This window comes from Manacus candei, unplaced genomic scaffold, assembly GCF_025592945.1.
Source record: "Manacus candei isolate 608988 ecotype Guabito, Panama unplaced genomic scaffold, ASM2559294v1 h1tg000038l, whole genome shotgun sequence".
Lineage (NCBI taxonomy): Eukaryota > Metazoa > Chordata > Aves > Passeriformes > Pipridae > Manacus > Manacus candei.
The window spans coordinates 401,368-416,468 of record NW_026138086.1 but is presented as its reverse complement, the minus strand read 5'-3'; positions in this window follow the sequence as shown (position 1 = coordinate 416,468).

The window sequence follows — 15,101 nt, the reverse complement described above, 5'->3', positions numbered from 1 at the left end:
GGTCATCCTGGCAAGGGTCAAATCCCACCCCAGGGAGACCCAGCACAGCGTTCTCCTCCCTCCCCTTTGCTGCCCAGCCAAGCATTTTGCCATATGGATCCTTATCTCCTCGACAGGGAAAGGGGGAATGGATTCAAACTGGAAAAAAATTAGGTTTAGGTGGGATCTTGGGAAAAAATCCCTCCCTGGGAGGGTGGGGAGGCCCTGGCACAGGTTGCCCAGAGAAGCTGTGGCTGCCCCTGGATCCCTGGGAGTGTCCAAGGCCAGGCTGGAGCAACCTGGGACAGTGGAAGGTGTCCCTGCCCATGGCAGGGGGTGGAATGAGATGATCCTTAATATCCCTTCCAACTCAACCCATTCCATGATTCTCCAAGTGTCCTGTCCTCACTCCCCATTTAAATTCCCTGTGCCCTTTCCACACCCAAATCCAATCAGCTCACTCCAAGGGGACTGTCCTTCACTAAAACAAAACCTGAAAAAATTTGGGAGCGAATTGCAAATGTTCTATTTGCAACCAGGAATTCAATCAAGGAATTAAAGATGCCGTGGATTAATTAGGGGCCGGGCTCTGGTTGTTGAGTGGCAAATCCAAACCTGCCTCTCCATCAGAGCCCTCATAAATATTCATCCCCTAAACAGCAGATCGGTGCCACCACAGAGACAAGAGAGACCGAAACCCAAAACCACCGGAAAACATCCAACCCCGTCCCAAATCCCATAAAAAAACCCCGCTGCTGGGAGAGGGGAAGGAACAGCCCGGCTGAGCATTTGCCTCCGTTTCTGGGGGGATTCATCCCGGTTCCATGCCGGGAGGAATCCAGGTTGCCCAAGCCCTCCGGGAATGTGCTCCAGCTGTGCTGCACATCTGGGACCGCCCGCGCAGCCCAGTCCAGCTCTTCGCTGCCGTTTTCCCCACGAGAGGGAGCTGCCAGCCCGTGGAATTCCCTCTTCCAGCCAGCCCACGGCGGCGATATTCCCGATAAACTCAGGTTTCCCCCCTGGAAAGGGCTGGAGGATCCTGCCAGGGCTGCTTTGGGATGGGGGAGAAAGGGTGAACCCCTTTCGTTCGACCTCTTCCCACCTCTGGGATGGGAAGGCACCGGGAGAAGGGAAACTCGGGCCCAGAGGTTTCCTGCAGGGACACAGAGGGGCTGAGAGCTGTGGCCCTGGAGCAGGGAAAAGCCACTTCCAGGAGGGAAGCTGAGCTGTGGCCCTGGAGCAGGAAAACACCAATTCCCAGGACAGACCAAGGGCTGGGGAGGCTGCAAAGCCTCTGCTGTGCCTGCAGAGTGTCCTGGGCAGCCCAGGAGGATGCAGAATCCCCCAGAAACCTGGGGGGTGCTCAGTCTTGCACCCAAAGTGCACACCCCAGGCAGGGCTGGCCGAGGGCCAGGATGCTGATCCAGCTGATCCCGTGGCCTCTGGAGCCAGCAAACCCTCCCAAAAAGTGCTGAGTGCAGTGGTGAACGAGCTCTGCCCTGGCAAGGGGCAGCTTTGACCTTCCAGAGACTCCCCAGCACATGCCATGGCACCAGCACAGCCAGCACTGGGTGCTGAGCCATCAGAGCCTGGCAAAGCCACTGCCTGGGAGGATTAAGAAGAGCAGGATTTAATTAGAATGCCAAGGAAGAGCTGTCTGGGGCCCTTGCTCTTTTCTCTCCCATCTGCTCGTGCCTTTTGAGGCTGCTGGGAGCCAGCCCAGGTCCTTGTCACCTCAGCCAGTCCCTGTTCCCAGTTGTTCCAACCTGTTTTCAAAGCAAAGACTGTGTGGAATCTTTTAACATTCTCACCAGGGCTTCAAGAACCTGCTCCCACATTGATCCCTGCAGCTACAAAGGCTCTGGGAACACGAAGGTTTGGAGTCCAGCACCAGCTCTGGTTTTCAGGGATGGGAAAGACAAAAGGAAAAAGTGAAAGGGAATCAAGACAGACCCCTTTGGGTTTGCACAAAGTGCTGAGGCTCCTGCAAGGGCTTTGTTTCCCTTCCCACCTCCTTTGAAAGCCGTGGGAAAAAGAGAAAAGGAAGAAGCAGTTTGATTTCTGTGGCCTGGAGTCCTTCCACTGTCTCAGGTTGCTCCAACCTGGCCTTGGACACTTCCAGGGATCCAGGGGCAGCCACAGCTTCTCTGGGAAACTGTGCCAGGGCCTCCCCACCCTCCCAGGGAAGGATTCCTTCCCAATATTTAACATAAACCATCTCAGGGACCACCCTCAGACCCCACTGTCTCCTCCTTGGTTGTCACCCACCAGCATCATCCTCACATCCCACCCCAGGTGACACTTCCCTGGCACAGGGGCCACCGAATGTGCCCCCAGGGCAAGGCTGGCACATGAATAATTCAGGAATGACATCAAAGTTTCCTTGAGCTGATGCATTGATTAGACCAAATTGCCTCCCTCACCCTCGAGGAGGTAAAGATGAGCTAATCACCGTTTGTTCTCTCTCAGATAGATGATTAACCACAAATTAGAATATTAAACAGAGGACTTTGGGTACGTAAATTAACGGCTGAGAACTGAGTTAATTATTGGAGGAGCCAGAAAACTGCTTCTTTTTAATTCTTGCATTATTGTTTGATTTTTTTTTTGGGGGGGTGGGGGCTCTTTTGGAGAGGGAGTTTTTTTTTTTAAATGGCTTGTTCTGCTGTTGTGGCTGTAGGAGCTGGGTCAGCAGGGACACACAGGGTAAATGACACCAGTTTGAAGGCACAGCCTCACTTTGCCCTCCCTAACTCAGTTTTCCAACCACCAGACGCAAATTCCAGAAGCACAGGATATTTCTGGGGCCAGAAGGGACCTCGAAGATCATCCCCTTCCATGGGCAGGGACACCTTCCACTAGCCCAGCTTGCTCCAAGCCCTGTCCACCCTGACCTGGGACACTTCCAGGGGTGGGGCAGCTCCTCTGGGAAGTCTCCCCGAGCCAGATGCTGTGCAAGGAGCTCCTGTTCCTCCCTGAGCCCAATTAGTGGTGCCAACAGTGACAGTGGTGGCACCAGGCCACGGGCACAGAGAGTCCTGTCCCCTCCTCCCCGGGGTCCTGCCACGGTGCTCCCACACCCGGCAAAGGGGGAAGGAGCTGCTGACAAAAAGGCTGATTTAATTACTAGAATTGTTCTGATTACAGCCTGCAAACACTGTTATCTTGTAATTATTGCCAAGAACATGCCATTAGCACATGATTAAACACAACGTCTTGTGGGCTGCTGCTGATTGTCTGATGCCTTATGAACTTAATTACTTCGTGCTGATCTAGAGCAACTGCAGGGCTGGAATGGGGCAGCGGCTCCAGAGGGCAGAGCTGGGGCACCCTGCAAAGAAGGGGCCCCTCAGCTCCTTTTTCAGGTGCTTGGCCTCAGCCAGAACCCAGCCAGGGGCAGGATCAGCACCTCAGTCCTTCCCTTGCTCTGCCACAGACCAAGATTCCTCCCATACAAAAGGTGCCAGGACAGAAAGCTCTTGCTGCCCGTGGAGTGCCACCAACTGCACCCGACCCCCAGAGCTCCCAGGCTTTTCTTTCCTGGGTTTGATGCCTCTTGTCCAGTGTTTAAACTCAGCCCCCTGGAGCTGCCAACACACACGGGGCACCAGCCTCCTGCCCAGGGCTCTCTAAAAGCTCAGGAGCCTCCGTTCAGCAAAGAAAAAACCCAGAGGTTTGCTGGGTTTGAGCAGATGGGAACGGGGTTTTGGGGGTGCCTGGGGGGGTCATGGGACAGCCCCACGGAGGGGTGGGTGGATTTGGGATGCTGATCCCCCCCTCACATGCAATCCCAGGACATGCCCTGGGGCCTGGCAGGCAAAGTGAGGGGGTCCCTGCTGTTGGGGGGTGAAGGTCCTGCATTCCCAGCTCCCCCATCCCTGGGAGCCCTCCAGGACGAGCCCAGCGGTGCCTCCCAGCCCGGGAGCACTTTGGGTTCCTCCCAGGAAAAATCAAGCAGCTGCTGCCTCAGGGACCCTTCAGCACCTCTCACAGGCTGTCACCCTGCCCTGGTGACAAGGACAGACAAACCAATCCTGACATCTCATTAGCAGGATTAATTTTCAAGCTCGTTCTCCTCCCGGATGAGGAATTGGCACTTCCACTTTCCACCTCTCCCTTGGCCCCCGGACTGCCCGGGCTCCAGCTGAGCCAAGAGCAGGAAAAACACCCCCCTCCCCTGCTTTCCCTCCCCTCCTGCCCTGGAAATCGGTGCTCAGGTGGTCTCTGGCTGCTCACCTGCATCCTCCGTGCCCCTCTGTGCTGCTGCTTCCACAGGATCCTTCCCCTCCCTGCAGGAACCACAGCCTCAGCTCCAAGCTTGGACTTTCCAGGCACCAAACTCCTGGAAACTTGGAATGAAGGTGCTGTGGGTGCTCAGAGCAGGCTGTGCTGGCCGTGCCCACAGCTTGGAGGGGAGGAGCAGGGGGTGCTGCCCACCTGGGCAGGTGCCACAGGACAACCCATCACCCCAAACAATTGCTTCCAGGCCCATCTTCATTAACTGGTGGGCTTTTCCTGGAATCATTAAGGCTGGAAAAGACCTCCCAGGTCATCAAGTCCCACCTTCCCACACCTGTCCTCCCATGGAGCCCAAGAATTTTTGGCTCATCCCCATGTCCTTGCCCCAGCCTGATGCTCCTGGGATGAGGCCTTGCATGGCATGGGGAAAAACCCCTGGAAACACAGCTTGACTGCTGAATCCCACCTCACTGCAGTGGGGGGAGTGGGATCTCACCCTCCCACCCCCCAGTGCCACTGGGCAGAGTGCCCACGTGGCTGTGCCAGGGATGCTGCTGCTGCTGGAGCTGCGGCTTTTCCCTGATCCCAAGGGATTCACTGCACATAACTCCGTGCAGGATCTGCTTTCCTGGAGTCAGGAAGGTGTTAAATGGGGGAAAAGTGGAGGAGAAGGTGAAAAAGCTGCTGTTGGGGTGGAGTGGGAGGCAGGGGAGCCCAGGAAGGCGCTGCCTCACCCCAGTCACTGCTCCGAGCTCTGTTTGTGTCTCTCCCAAAAGATAATTCCCATTGCAATAACTTTGCTCCCATCAGGAGGCAGCCTGGTGTCAGATCCAGTTTTGTAACCCGCCCAAAAATGCCTTTCCTTTTTCCCTTTCGTCCTTTTCTTTCCTGTCTTGCAGGGAAAAAAAAGGAGAGAAAATCCCCAGCTGATTTGCTGCTTTATAGAGTCGTGTGGAGCACGAGCAAATCAATACAACAAACTGTTTCCATGTGATTCCTGAATAAACAAGGTCCCAGGCAATTCAGCCGGGTGCCTGTCATGCTCAGGTACCCTGTGGATCACGGGCTGAAATGAACCCAAGATGTCTCTTTGCAGGATTTAATCACAGCTCGAAATTTCTCCTCTCTCTCCTCAGCACCAGCCGGGCTGGAGGAGGCAGTTTGTGTGCCCAGGCACGGAATTTTGGGGGAAAGGGGATACAGAGGTGAGGACAAGGAGAAGTGGTCAAAACAAGAGGCACAAAATATTAAGGAAGCCCAACCTAAGGGATGCCTCTCCTTGTTTTTTCCCTGTTTGCTCGTGGTTTTCCCCTGTTTTTTTCCTGTTTTTTCCTGTTTTTCCCTGTTTTTTCCCCTGTTTCCTTCTTTTTCCCTGTTTCCCTGGTTGCACCCATTTCTTCACCTCCTTTTGGGCCGCCCAGTTCCTTCCTGGAGGTCCCTGAACCTCTTGGCAAAGAGCATCTTCAACGACACCAAACCACCCTGCTCTCCCAGCTCTGCTCCCAAGTCCAGCTCCTGCTTATTTCGAGTCAATATTTTTCCCTTTGTAGCTCGAGAAAACACAAACGTTTGGCATTAAATCCCATTTCCTCCTCCTTATTTATTTATTTACAGCCCCGCAGAGCATTAAATCTCCCCGTGTCAGCCACCAGGCTCGTATTTCAGCCACACAATGGCCAGAGGTGCTTGGGAGGGGACCCAGGAGGGGGTTTTTTTTTAAGGATTTGGCTCAAAGTGGAGCTGGATTTCCATAAATCCCGGCTCGTGTCTGCGGCGAGTCAACACCGGAACAAACTGTGTCAACAGCACTGGGAGACAGGAGGAATACAACAGTCCCCACAAAAATCCATCTTTCCACAGGGATGGGTTGAAAGGTGCCCTGTTCCTCCTGGGATGAGCTGGCTCCCTGTCTCCAGAGAGCAGGACGGGGTTTCCTGGCACTGCAAACCTCGCTCTGGGGCTTCTCCCATGGGATAAAACCCCTCCGTGGCTCTGGGACAGACCCAGGATAAATCCCCTGGGCTGGTTCCTGTTTGCTCAGGCAGCTCTGAGGGGCTCTATGTGTGTGACAGCTTTGTGCTGGCTCAGGTGCCAGCCCTGCCCCTGCAGGGCTGCATTTCCTCCTGGTGCTGTGCTGAGCCAGCTCTGGTTGTCCCACCAGGACTGCACATCCCAGGACCAGGGGCTGCAGAGTGACAGGATCATTAAGATTGGAAAAGGCTCCAAGATCATCAAGCCCACCCTGTGCCCCATGCCCACCTTGTCCCCCAGCCCAGAGCACTGAGTGCCACGGCCAGGCCTTCCCTGGACACCTCCAAACCTTCCTGGGCAGCCCCTTCCAATGTTCAACCAACCCTTCCATGGAGAAACTCCTCCCCATGTCCAACCTGCCCCTCCCCTGGCACAGTTTGGGGCCCTTTCCTCTTGTCCTGTCCCTTGTTCCCTGGGAGCAGATCTCGACCCCCACTGTAAGAAAGCCACCCCCTGACTTTGTAAAGAGTTCTGAGGTTGGGGCGAGGGGAAAAAAAGAGATAAAATGGAGTATTTTCAGTTGGCAACCAAATTTAGATTGGGTTGTGGCAGGTCAGGTGGGGTGCAAATATTTTTTGCACCCCCAGGAAAGCAGATCTTCTCACTTCCAGCTTTCCTTCACAATAAAATAAATGAGTCCACAGCACCCACATCAGTGTGAGAGGCCAAAATCTGCTGGTTATTCTGATTGTGTGGACACACAGGAAAAGGTCCTCTGAGGTGTTTTAAACCATTTCCTGCTCTTTACAAACCCCCCCCCTCCTTTTTTCCAACACCCCAAGCTACGAAACTGGGAGCCTGCAAGGTCTTGTTGTCGGGATCCTTCCCAAGTGATGGCAAAATTCAGAACCAGAACAACACTCCCGAGGGCATCTTTCATTCAGGATCCTCAGCTCCTTCCTAAAATCACTGTATTTTCAGGTTTGCTTTCAAACCATCCCCTTGCTCGTGACCTGCCCTTGTGCCTCGTCCCTGGCACTGCCCACGCTCCCCCTGGGGTGGATTTTACTCCCTGCCAGAACAGGAGGTGTAAGGAAATCAACCTGAGCTGATGGGGCTCCTAATGGCAGGTTAGGGAATAAGGGAAGCATTAATATCCACCTCCTTGTAAGCCTGGAACAGTAGGGTCCCAAAATTCAAATCTCTTCTGCTTCAGGGACTTTAAATGAGGCAAAGATGAGGCTTGACCCTCGAGCCACAAGCTCCTGCTGTTTGCCCCAAGGAATAACATCATCACCTGGCTCCTGGGAAGGGAAAAATGAGCAGTTCCAGGGGAAATGCTGGTTGTTGGGACCGAGGGCAGGAGAGGGTGGGGTGAAAACCTCTGTGTTTGCTCCCTGGGGGCTGCTCGAGCAGGAGATGCCTCTGAAGCTCCCCAAAAGGAGCCCAAATAAATGACTCCATAAATACCTCCTGTCCCTAACTGCTCACCTCGCAGTTGCAGATGTCCTTTGGCGCTGGAAAAATCCCCTTGGCCCCTTTTTAGCTTGCAGATATTTAATGGGAAATTAGGTCTTAAATCCTCCGTCTCCTTCCCGGCTGCCGAAGGATTGGCCCGAGGCCAAGGGCAGGAGCAGGACTCAGCATTCCTGTGCTGAATCCCAGTGCTGGCACCTTCCTCTGGGAATCCTGGCTCTGGTTTTTACCCACCCTGGCCACCAGCAGAGAGAGCTGGAGCCACCAGAGCCAGACTCAATAACCAGGGGGGAAGGATGGGGCGTCCCCCCCTCCACGTCCCCCTGTTCCTCACCAGCCCCGAATGCCTGCCAGAAAAGTGTCATTTTATAATTATAATTCATGATTTTATAATCATGTCGTTACTAATACTCTATATTAGCTCTATTTTATATCGTTATTTATTATAGAATGTAATTTTTGTCATTATTTCCCAGCCACGGCTCGTCAGGCTCGTCCCAAGGGCACGAGGCCACCCAGACATCCTCCTCCTTCCCAGGATGTGCCCCCACAAACCTGGTCCACAGGGAGAGATATCAGGGAGAGAATAAAGACATTTTTAAAATAATAAAGAAATTTTTAAAATAATAAAGAAATTTTTAAAATAATAGAGAAATTTTTAAAATAATAGAGAAATTTTTAAAATAATGAGAAATTTTTAAAATAATGAGAAATTTTTAAAATAATAGAGAAATTTTTAAAATAATAGAGAAATTTTTAAAATAATAGAGAAATTTTTAAAATAATAGAGAAATTTTGGTGTATTTAAGGGGGAATAAAAGAAAAAAGAAAGGTTCAATCTCCGCCTCAGACACAATTATATCTCATAATCTGCTAAAAGCCAGGATTTATCCCCTCTTTGATAGGCAGAGCCCTTTCCTTCCTCTGGTGTTTAACCTCAAATCCCTCTCCCTCTCTCATTATATTTTATCACACTTTGGGGAGAAGGACATTTTAAATGCTGAATGAACAGACAAATGTTAAAAAAAAATCCCACCCCAACAACCCAAACCCAAGCCCTGCAAGAGCAGCATAAATATGGAAGCAAAATAATTGTGCATTAATGCTAATTGAAACAGTGAGGGCCCCACTTAGGCCATTTGAATATGCATCAATTGAGCAAAGTATTAATGGAACTAAATCAAAAAAAAACCCTGATAAAAGAGCCACTGCTTCCTTTTCACCGTTAATATAATTAAAGTGTTTTACATCCTGGGAATAATTGTTTGTTTGTGGGTGAGAATTAACCCATAACTCAGCAAATCGTTGCCTTTGATAGTTGTTGTTATTTTGCTGTTTCTCAGTGGTGCTGAAGACCCACAAAAATCACAGCCAGCACTGGGGGGGGCTCTTTGGGGAAAAATATAACTCACAACCAGTGTGGAGCTGCTTTATTTCCTTGTCTCAGTTTCCCCCGGGTTGTTCTCTCCTTTTTCTCTCCTTGTGGTCCTTCCCAAAACCATCAGCACCCCCCTTGGATCCAATTCCCCCCTGCCAAGGTCCAGCCCAGCATCTCCAGGGGCTGAGGGGCTCCCAATCCCTCCATCCCCTCCCCATTCCTCCTCCCCTTTATCCAGCTGGTTCCTCTCCATGCCACCATCCCCTACTCCAGGCAGGAGAGGGATGGAGCCAATTCCTCCCTGCTGGAAAATCAGGCTCTGAGGAGGCTGGAGAAGCTTTGGAGGTGGAAGAAAACAACCCCTTCCCTTCCTTTAGGAGGCAAAATGCCACGTTCCAGCCACCTCCCCTCTGCGAGTCTCACCTTCCCCGCCCTCAGGGAGGTGCTGGCGCTGCAGAGGAGGGTGTCTGAGCAGCCACAGCATTCTCCAGGTGGCACCTGGCTGCCAGCTTTCCACCCAGGCAGCTCCAAGGCTGCTCCCAGGACATCCAGCCAGCTCCCTCCCCCTCTGGGTGGGCTCGGGGCAGCAGCACAGGAGAGGTTTCCCACCCAAATTAAGGCAAAAATCAGCCCCGATGCCAAAGGTGGGCAAAGAAAACCTGGCTCTTTGCCCTCCTGGGGCACCTGGGAGGTGGTGGCAGGTTTGTTCCTGATGTCCTTGGTGCTTGGCAGGCGGCAGCAGCACGTGGGGGACTGGGCTGTGACAGCTCTGAGATGGGGGACAAATTGCTGGGGACAGTGATGGATGGCCTGGCTGTGCCTCCTCTGCTGCTCCTGCCTGCTGGAGTTAACTCCAGGATGGCTCCAGAGCAGGGTCAGTCCCATCTGCTCTGACCCAGCTGTAAAATCCCATTATCTGCCTCCCCCCCAGCACCCCCACCCTGAAGGGTCCCTCCAAACACGACCCAGAGGTGTTTCCAAGGGATAAAAACACCCACCTTGGAGGTGTCCTCAGCTCTGGGACCCTCCTCTGGGGACACAGAGCTGGGGAAGGTCCTCTGTGTCCCCCCCAGACGGGGTGAATCCCACTGCAAGCACATGGATCCAGGCAGGTGATGCACAGATCCATCCCATATCCATGTCCTGCTCTTGGAACACTCAGTGGGCCCAAGGCAAACCCACCTGGATTTACAGGACAGACACACCCCCCCCCCCCCCCCGGGCAGCCGTGCAGGGAGGGGTTAATGCCTGGGACAATTATCCCTGGATGCAGAGCAGGGACAGCTGCTTCCCGTTCTAAATGAAATAATGTTGATTGGGGCTCTTAATGATGGTTTGCCGTGGAGCTAATTAGCTCCCCAGCCTTGGCAGATGCTGGGAGGGGGGTCAGTCCCAGCCAGGCAGCAGTGAGGGGGCACAGGAGGCTCCGGCACCGTGGAGGGGCTCCCAAAACCCCCCCATTCCCAGGGTGTAGGATTCCTGTGGTCGTTTCCCCTGCCCTGACCTCCAATCCTGGCAGCTCTGGCACTGGCTGGGGTCACTCCCTGGGCTGCAGACAACGTTTGGCTGTGACATCTTCAAACCACACTCTGCTGCCAACAGAACTGTGCTCCCATCTGTTTACCAGGGGGGTTTCCAAAGGAGCTCAGCACATCCCAGCTCTGGCTTGGCAGCTCCAAAAAAACCCCTCTCTCCGTTCCTTTGGCGTGGCAGCATCAGAATCCCAGAATCCCAGGATGGTTTGGGTCGGGAGGGACCTTATGGATCATCCAGTCCCACCCCTTGCCATGGGCAGGGACACCTTCCACTAGCCCAGGTTGCTCCCTGAACACTTCCAGGGATGGGGCAGCCACAGGTTATGGGCTGTGCTCCCCCTGCACCAGCACTTGGGATCGTGGAGGATCTGGTGGAGGATCCCAAGAGCTGGTGTCTTGGGATGCAGCTGCTCCCTCTTTCCTCCCAGTGGTCCCTGGTGGAAGGCTCTGTGCTGCTGCCAGATGTGCCCCAGGGAGGGAATGGAGGGGAAAAACCTGGCCAAGCCCAGCAGAAAGTGGCCTTTGGAAGCCAATCCCTGGGGATGTGGCCGTGCCAGCAGCAGGAGCTGCTCCCAGCAGGATGGGGAGGTTCAGGGCCGGGCTGAGGGTGCAGCACTTTTCAAGGCTGCCCATCCCCAGGTGCTCCAGCTCCAGGCAGGGGGACCCAGAGCAGTGAATTCCTGCATCTGTGTCCAATTCCAGGTGTCTTGGCCCGTTTTGCACCGCCCAGGTGGGACATGGGGCGTGTTCCCAAGCCCATCCCATGGGAGAGCCGACTGGGGAGTTTAAGAAGCCCCTCTGAGCTGATCCCATGTCTGAGCACTCCAGGTTAAAGCACCTTCCACCACTCTTGACCTGCCCAGCACCGAGCAGAGCGTGGCACTGGGCTCTTCTGTGGTGTGGGAAGGGAGATTTTAAATAGTTCCTTTCAATTCTGGGAAGGATTTGCTGGTAGGACACCGAGCTAACACGCAGGGACATTGTCTGCTGAGCTCCTGCAATTACAGGGCTGCCCTGGAGTGACTATCATTTGCTCCAACAACGTTTTCCAGCCACTGAATAAGTGGTAGAAGCAGGGGAAAAAAAAAAATCAATAGCTACCATCCCATTGGCTCGATCGTGCTTCAAAAAACACGGAATTACTTCATGGAGCAGAAGGTTTTCAGTTGGCCAGAAACAATTCAGAGTCTGAGCGGGGAGAGGTTCCGTGTGGAAAAGCCTCACTGAACTTCTGAGGCTTTAAAAAGCAAATCTGGGGGAAAAAAAAAACCCAAAAATGACAAAAAAAAAAAAAAATCTGATTAAATGTGCAGAGCTGCAGTCAGAGTGAGAGCAAAGCTGCTCCCACCTCGGCTCCCAGAGCAGTGCCAGGATGGAGGGAGCAGCAGGAAGATTATGGGCAGGAAAGCTGGAGATTTACCAACTCACAGGGAAGTTCGGGTCTAAATCTTCAGCCGAGCTGCAGCAGATGGTGGTGCCTCGCTCCTCCCAGGAATTACAGAAACATTTAAGTTTGGAAAAGCCCTCCCAGCCCACAGAGCCCACCCCGTGCCTGATGATCCTGGGATTTTGTGCAATGATCCCCCCACATCCACGGGGCTGGATGGTGGTTTCACCCCTCTGGCTGTTCCCCCCCAGCTCTGGAGAGCCAGGGAATCTGCACTGCTCCCAATTTCCATGAGGACAATCCATCCCGGGAATGGAGCAGAGCCCACCCATCCCCCAAAGGACATCCCTTCCCGTGAGGCTGCCTGGCATTTCGGGAGCTGGGGCAGCAGGAGAGGGCAGGGGACGGGAATGTCCCCGGTGGCTTTGTCACCGTCCCTTTTCCCAAATAAAAGCTGCAGCTGCAGGGCAAACATCGCGTTCCCTGGACTCCCAACCCTCTGAGAGAGGGGGCACGGGAGGTTTCTGGGATCTAAGGAATGGCAGAAGATGCTCTTCGAGCTGCCCCGGGGTTTGCCCGGAGCACAGGGCACTCCCCTCCGCTGCCCTCTGCCACTTCACCTTCCCCGACCTCATTTGTCTCTGAAAGGTGCAAACACGCCCCTCCAATTTGGCGGCTTAATTTAATCACCCTCTGAAGTGCTCCGGGCTCTTGGAACAGGACGGAGGCCAAGGGCGGCTGCAGAAGAGGTGAAGGATTCCCCAGCCCCCCCGGCGCGCTCCTAACGAGCTGAAATCACTGGTTAAAAAGGGCAACCCGAGCAATATTTCCTGGGAGTAATTCCCGTCCCTGCCTCGCACACCCTCAGCTCCCCGTCCTCGGGCTGCAGGGGCTAATTTAGGGTTATATTTAATTTATAAAAAGCGCAGTAGTAAATCACAGGTGGGAGAAACCACCAATTCAGCCTTTTCCTTTCCTCCTGCACTCAGGCAACGCTCAGGGAGTTTTCCTGGGCTTGCTTTCGCTGGAGCTTGGATTATTTTAGGATGGCAGATGGTTGTTTTCTGAATAAGTTGTAGCTGGGGGGAAGGAGGAAGGGGGGGGGGTTAGTTTAAAATATGAAAATTCTAATTAAAAATACCTCGCGAAGGTTTGGAACGAGCCAGTTACTGACGGCAGGGCAGGGACCTCCCCAGTGCCTTTACTGGGGGCACTGCCCAAGTCCCTGCTTAATTCAGGGGCTCTTTCGGGGAAAAATATAAGTCAGGGGCCGGGGATCCCATGGGATGCTCCTGGTTTAGTCCTTCATCCGCCTCCTGGGGCTCTTGGAACTCAGCTCGGGCTCAGGAGTGTCCAAAAAGCGCCTTTTGTGGAGGGGGGGATTTTTCCAGCCTTCAGCATCGATGGGACTGGGGGGCTGGGGGCTCAGGGACGAGGAATTTTGACACCCAGAGCCTGGAAAAAACCTGGTTTGTCTGATTTTTCCAGCCTCGTGTGCCTCTCCCGCTCCCCGTGGCTGTCCCGGCTCCCGCAGTTACTCCTGGAAAAAGTTTGGCTCTGCAATAATTATTTTTCCTTGGAAAGTTTGGGTTTGTGACCACACACACTTGGGAAGAGGGGAGGAGAGAGGAGGCTCAGGGGATGGACTCTGAGTGTGAAATACAGTCACAGAATGGGTTGGGTGGGGAGGGACCTTAAAGATCATTTAATTCCAACCCCTTTTCCATGGGCAGGGACACCTTCCACTATCCCAGGTTGCTCCAACCTGACCTTGGATGGGGCAGGATGACCTGACCCAGGGATGGGGCAGCCACAGCTCCTCTGGGCACCCTGTGCCAGGGCCTCCCCACCCTCCCAGGGAAGGATCCCTTCCCAATATCCCACCTATTCCCACCCTGACAGGCCCCAGGGCTGAGCCTGCCTGGTCCCAAACCCCAAATCCTGCTCTCAAACCAACACAAACCACCAACCCTTCTGTCCAAAACCACAAGCCCCTGAGCAGAGCAGAGGCAATTCTGGTGCCTGTTACCAAACCAGCATCACCCAATTCCACAATGGGATAACCACAAATGTTGTTTTTCAGCAGAGACTGCTGCAGAACTCAGGATTTGGCTCCTCCAAGCCAGGCCTGAGCTACAATTGGTTAACACTGTTGATTTTCCCCCCTACCCGAGCATATGTTGTGATTTGATTACATCCAGTAAATCTGCTCAGCAAACATTAATAACCTCCTGCCATTCTAGTACTCTTTTTTTTTTTTCCCCTCCCAGCCCAGTTATCACACATAAATATTTCCAATCATCTCCCTCCATAAAGCCAATCCAAAGGCATCATGACCCGATGATTTCACAGGGGTATTGATGGATTTATGGCTGGCAGGGCTGGAACACGGGGCAGGCAGTGGGAAAAGGGAGGGAAGCCAAGCACAGCAGCCCAGGGAAAAGGGGGCTGTGCTCCACTGGACCAGTGCAACCACTGATCTACTGCCCTGCTGGTGCCAATGATGGGAATCTGGGATAGGATCCTCCTCCCCGTCCCCAGCAGCAATTCCCAGATCCTCCTGGACTAATGGGAGGGTGATTTTAAGGAGAGGCTGAGGCAGATGGGAGGGTTGCCATCCCTTGGGAGGGATGTGGGATGTCCCACACTGGGCTGAGATTCCCCTCTCATTTATTTCAGCCACATCCCCGGGAGATGTGGGCTTTGGCTGCTGTTTTCAAGGAATCACCAAACCATGGAGCTGGAAAAGCCCTCCAAGATCAGAGTCCAACCATTAACCCAGCACTGCCAAGGCCACCACGAAACCACGTCCCCAGGCACCACATCTCCACGTTTTTGGAGCCCTTCCAGCCCATTCCAGTGCTTGACAAGCCCTCTCAGTGAAGAAGTTTTCCCTGGTGTCCAACTTAAACCTCCTCTGGTGCAACCTGAGGCCGTTTCCCCTCATCCTGCCCCTTGTTCCCTGGGAGCAGAGCCCGACCCCCGCCCGGCTCCAACCTCCTCCCAGGGAATTTTGGAGAGTGATAAGTCTCCAGGCTGAGCCCCCCCAGCTCCCTCAGCCTTGCTCTGCAGCCCCCAGTACCCCAAACCAGCTTTCTCAACACTTCATTAATTCACACAGGCTCTGAAACTTCTT